At 55.7% G+C, this 5,510-nt stretch overlaps 1 protein-coding gene across 1 annotated transcript in view; it reads right to left on the reverse strand.

Annotated features, from left to right (window-relative positions):
• GUK1 (guanylate kinase 1) overlaps nt 1–5,510 on the reverse strand; it is an 8,825-nt gene that overhangs the window by 2,920 nt on the left and 395 nt on the right. The window lies entirely within an intron of this gene.

Below are 5,510 nucleotides of genomic sequence, written 5' to 3' on the forward strand. Positions count from 1 at the left end.
ACTCTCCCCAGGAATCAGGGCTGAGGGCCATACTCAAGCCTTGGCTGCACCTCCCAGATAGGTGGGCTACCTGGTACCACAAACACATGACCTTCCCAGCTGTGCACTCCTACCCCACCTGTGGAGCCTGGACTTCCCCTCCTGGGAGAGGCACATCTGGGTCCCCACCCCGGCATTTCCTAGGCACCATGCCCTAGAGGTGGCTGAGGTTAACATCAGCAGAACCCAAACTCTGTTCTGGGAACTTCCATCAGGAAGTGAGGGGCTGATCCAGAGGGACTACAGCTTCCTGACCTCCCCTCCTCTCTGATACTCGACCCTCCCAGCCAACAGCACAGGGCTCAGACATCTGCCACAGATGAGTGTGGGTGAAGCAGGGGTTTAGGAGGCATCAACCCTGACAGCTCTGTGCCCGCCTGACACCTCAAGCCCCTCCCCAGAACAGGACCTACTTCCTGGGTGGGCTAGGCCATCTCTGTCAGCCAGCGTGCTCGGAATAAGCTGGGAGGAGTGGGTAATCCCAGCCTGCTCTGACCTCTTAGCACTAAACTCCTCCCAGGACAATCAGCCCTGCCCACTCGGTGCCTTTGGGAAGAGGAGGCTGCTCCCGGCCCTTCAGTAGTGGCCTACCCACCCAGCCACATAAGCCTAATGGCAGAATGCCAGGTGCAAGTGTGCCCTGCCTCAGAGGGAAACCCTGATGGGCATGTGGGAACTGGAACAGCTCCCTATGCAGGCCTGGCCCTGCAGGCTGTCTGGGGGCCCTCTGATAAGGTGTGGAAGCCTCCAAGGTGCAATTAGTGGCCAGCAGACTGGCAATTAGGCCCAGGAGGGAAGGGCCACTTGGCTCAGGGATGCCCTGTTGCCCATCCCCAGCAGGACCCCCATTGGGCACTGCCTTCCTAATCCACAATGTAGGCCAACTGGGTAATCTGGCTTAAGCACTGCTATTCTGGGGCTATCACACCACACAGGTTTCCTGGAGAAGGTGGCAAACAGACACAGGAGGAAGGACCCAGAGGAGCCCATCAACACTCTATCATCTCCAAGTGACTGACTCTGATCTCCTTGGTCTCTTGCGAGTAGGGGAGGTCGGGGGGACTTCAATGCTCTGCTTCAGGAAGGTACAAACACCCTACAAACACCATTACAAAAAGTACCGTTTCTATCTAGAGATAATCCCAGTGGACTCCTAGATTCTCATGGGCATCCCAGCTTTCCGACCCAAATACGTGCCACACACACACCTGCACACACGTGCGCTGGCTCTGAGCTCATGGCCATTAGCCAGTGCAGCCCTGTCTCTCCCTTGAGGCCTGGTGCACAAGAGGTCTCTCCCTCTCTGGCAACCTTCACAAAGCCCAGTCCTTTGCAGGAAGCATGTCCCATTGGCAGCCCAGCCTACTCCCCTGGATCTGTCCTGACTTCCTAGCACGGGGTGACTGGGGAGGGGAGTGGAGGGAGAGACCCAGCAAGGCAGTGGAGAGGCTGGGTGCCACCAGGTCCCGTGAGGGATGAGGACTGGGGTCTGACCCCCACAATGCCAGCCTCTGGGCAGTGCTGGGTCTTTGCCTCTAGGGCTGGGCAGCTGCAGCTGTCCAGTGGCCTAGAACTCTTGGACCTGTGGCTGTGTTTGGTGCTACAGGAACATTAGTTCTTCCAGGGCAGGAGCAGCCCCAAGTGGACACATGGTGATGGCCACAGCCATGGACCAGGAGGCCTGCCGGAGCTGTGATCATAGTGGCAAGCCCTCAACCCAGTGGGCACTCATCCCCAGCACCCAATTTGGGGAGTCTACCTCTAGGGAGAACAGGACCCAAAGGCACCCCTACCCTCCTGTTAGGGACTTGGGAGGTGCCCCTCAGGGGGGTTGGGAGCACAGAGAAGGGGGAGAGGCCCATCTGCCTGTTTGCACAGAAGCCCCTCAGGGACGCTCTGTTTTCTGTCATGTGTCTGCCATAGGAGAGTGCCCTACCTCATACCCCCACAACTCTGGGGGGCACCCTCCAGCCCCCAACTGTAACCTGGTCAGCAAGACCCAGGGCTTTCTCCAACATGCTTCCCCAGCAGTTGCTGCATTCCCCACGCCTGCAGTAAGGCCACACCTCCTGACTGTGAGTTCTGACACCTGGAGACTGCAAACCTGCACAGGACTAGCCTTCAGTTAGGACCAAACACCACACACCAAATCCCAGTGCTGACACCCCCACAGGGCATGTGGCACAAGTCCTGCTTATCACCTCACATCCAAACACTGGTTTCTATCCTGCGCCCTCCACCCTGTGGTGGGACACTGGGTAGGGGAGCCTGTCCCACTGAGCAGCACTCCCAGGCTCACTACCTACCTGCACTGGGCCAGCAGTGAGCAGGGGATGCATCCGCACAGGACTGGCTGGCAGCTGCAAAGCTCACTCCCTGCCTGATTCTGAATCACTGCAACCCTCAGCCTCTCCTGAGCCTCCACCTACATCAAGCCCAAGCTCCACGTGCCCCAGTGCAGCCATTACCCGCTCCACTCTGTAGTCTCATGGTGGTGGAGTCCAGCCTGCTCACCCTGGCTAAGGGCATGTGTGCTGAGTCTTACCCCGAGGGCCCATACAAACCACACAGGGATGGCCTGGGCCTGCACAAGTGCCCAGAGAGCCGCGGGGGGACAGGGCTCTGTCCAGTAAGCACGCAACAGAGCACTCAGTAAAGCCACCTTCCACAGAGCACCCAGCAAGGGACAGTGCTTTGGCCTTGAGTACACGGAGATTGACTTTGGCCCCAGTGCCTGCAGAACCAACCAACTGAAACGTGTAAGTCAGAGGAGTCATCTCTTGGGCATAGAGCCCTCTGGCTGGGGTATTCTGTTTCTCCATTTCTTGACTATCCCACAATCCCAAACCCTAGTGGCCTGGCAAGAAACGGCAAAGCTCACAGGACTGCAATAAAAACCCAGATGCAAGCGTGTGCATTCCGGAATGCTCTCCGACAGAACCCTGCCCAAGAAGCACCCAATGCAGCCAGGCAGCCTTCTTCCAGAAGCACAAGGTGGAACTTCCTCTTCCCAGCTTCCACTTTCATCCCGCTCTGTCCCAAGAGCAGGACACTGTCACCACCCCCCTCTCCTCCCACGCCTCCACAAGACACCCAAGAGAAGGCATGGCCTCTGAGAACAAGGAGAGGAAAGGTCAAGCCCTGCCAGCCCTCGTGTAAGCTACAAGCCGCAAGACGGGAAAGAATCTGGCTCAGGACAGCAGGTCATGGCCCTCCCCACAAAGAGACACATCCTGGCCAAGTAGCCTTGACAAACCACTCAGCCTTTGGGAACTTGGCTTGAAATGGGGTAGCCACAAAGCACCAGCCATTACTCCTCACTTCTCCCCACAATGGGGCTGGAACTATTCCTCTCATAAAAGAAAGCTGGCCCCTCAAAAGCATGAGCAAGAGCCACACTGTCCGTGCAGGACTTGGGCCTGTATCGGTGCTGCATGGCATGTCCGGGTCTCTTTCCATAAAGGAGAAGAACCAGGATTCAGTCTTGTACCAAATCCCAATTCTGCACCACAGACACAGGGCAGAGGAGGCACAAGAGGGGAAGGGTCCCAGGCAAGCAAGCTACAAAGCAGGAAGGGCAGAGGCACTACGGAATCAGCCTTGCTCTCAGAGAAGAAACTGAGACCCTCAAGTGCAGAGTCAGCAGGGACTGGGGGAGACAGAGGCCTGGCACACGGAGGCAGCAAGGACTTGGAGCTGACTACAAAAGTACCGGCCCCCATTCCAGTGCTCCCAGGAGCTCACCCTCATTACTAACTTTCACTGTTGGTGGGCTGGAGTCACCTCTTTCCACCCCAAACACATCACAATACCCTCTTCATTTCTGCTCTTCCTCAGATCAACTGAACATGTTTTTCAGGCTATGGTGAACATGCTACTAAAAAACCTGAAATTTACAGTTTAGGTGTAAAATAAATTTTTTTGGTGTGGCTGAATAGAAAAGTAGTGACTGCACTGCTATAACTCCCGGAATCTGCTACTCAAGAAAATAACTGAGCCCTGGCCGGTTTTGCTTAGTGGATAGAGCATCAATCAGTCTGCAGACTGAAGGGTCCCGGGTTTGATTCTGGTCAAGGGCACATGCCCAGGTTGCTGGCCTGATCCCCAGTAGGGGGCATGTAGGAGGCAGCCAATCAATGATTCTCTCTCATCCTTGACATTTCTATCTCTCTCCTTCTCCCTTCCTCTCTGAAAGCAATAAAAAAATATATTTTTTTAAAAGAACAATTGTAAACCTACTTAAAAAAAAAAAAAGGAAAGGAAATAACTGATATCACTCATACCAGTCAAAGATCAAGGGCCAGGTCTAGGTGAACCCAGAATCTAAACAAAGTCCTAGCACACTACACCTGTCACAGGTGTGGCCCTGACCTGGGCATAAGCGAGTTTGGTGTTGCAGGCAGTTGTGTGGCATTCTATGAGCAGGGATAGAGTGGAAACTCACATAGCAGGAAATTAAGCTTGTTAGTGGTAAGACAGGAAACCCCACCCCTCCCAGGTCCCTCCTAGGAGTGAAGAGAGAGGGTTTCCTGCATTCTTCACAGCAAGTCATGGTCTGGGAAATCTAAGAGTGACAAAAAGTCCAGAAAAGCCTGCAGGCAAGCTGCCTAGGGCACTCACAAGAGGCCAAGTCCTGGTTCCTCTTCCTGTCCCTGTGGGCCCCACCCATACAGGCCAGCTGTCAGCTCAGCTCACTGCTTCCCTTTTCCCAAGTGAAAGACCACAGTGATAACAGGTGGGGTGACAGGCCTCATTGCTCCTCCCCAAACCAGCACCTTCCCTCTCTGTTCCCAAAAGAATGTCTACGAACAGCAGACGGGCAGCTCCAGCAATCTAGACTTGAGGTCTCTAGGACTGAGAGAAGCCGAACATCCGATTACCACGTCCAAGTCAGGAATGCCTGCCCCAGAACCTGCTCTAGGTGGTGTCTCTGTATCTGCACTGCCCAGCAGCCTTGGGGCAGGCCAGCACCCTGCAGTCCTGGGGGCCCCGCGAGCTGGGAGGGGCGGTGGGGACGATGCCATACCAGGTTCCTCAGGCGGCCACGCAGTGGCCTTTGCCCCCCGGGGTTTCCGGCTCTGTGGTGCGCCCACCTTGGGGGGGAGTGTCAGACTGCTTCCCCTCTCTGCCCTCCGCGTCCTTCAGGGTCCGCAATGGCATCCGCAAGAAGTCCTCGGGCTGCAGGGGTTTTACAAGCTGTCTGGAGCTTTCCGTGCCAGGAGAATTTCCTCCTACGTTTTGAGAACTGGCACAGAGGAACCAGCTTTTAATGTGTCTAAGAAATGCGGCCACCAAAAGCAACTTTAACACCCAGACTCACAGGACACAAGTTCAAAACGAAGGGCGACCCTAAATGAAGTCAATTCACCTCCATGAAAGACCGCATTACCCAGTCCTCGTGTCCCCGGCTTCGCTCGCTAGGACTCCGCGACAAGCCAGCCCTGCAAGCTACTGAGGACGGGGGGGGGGGG

This window comes from Myotis lucifugus, unplaced genomic scaffold, assembly GCF_000147115.1.
Source record: "Myotis lucifugus unplaced genomic scaffold, Myoluc2.0 scaffold_302, whole genome shotgun sequence".
NCBI lineage: Eukaryota > Metazoa > Chordata > Mammalia > Chiroptera > Vespertilionidae > Myotis > Myotis lucifugus.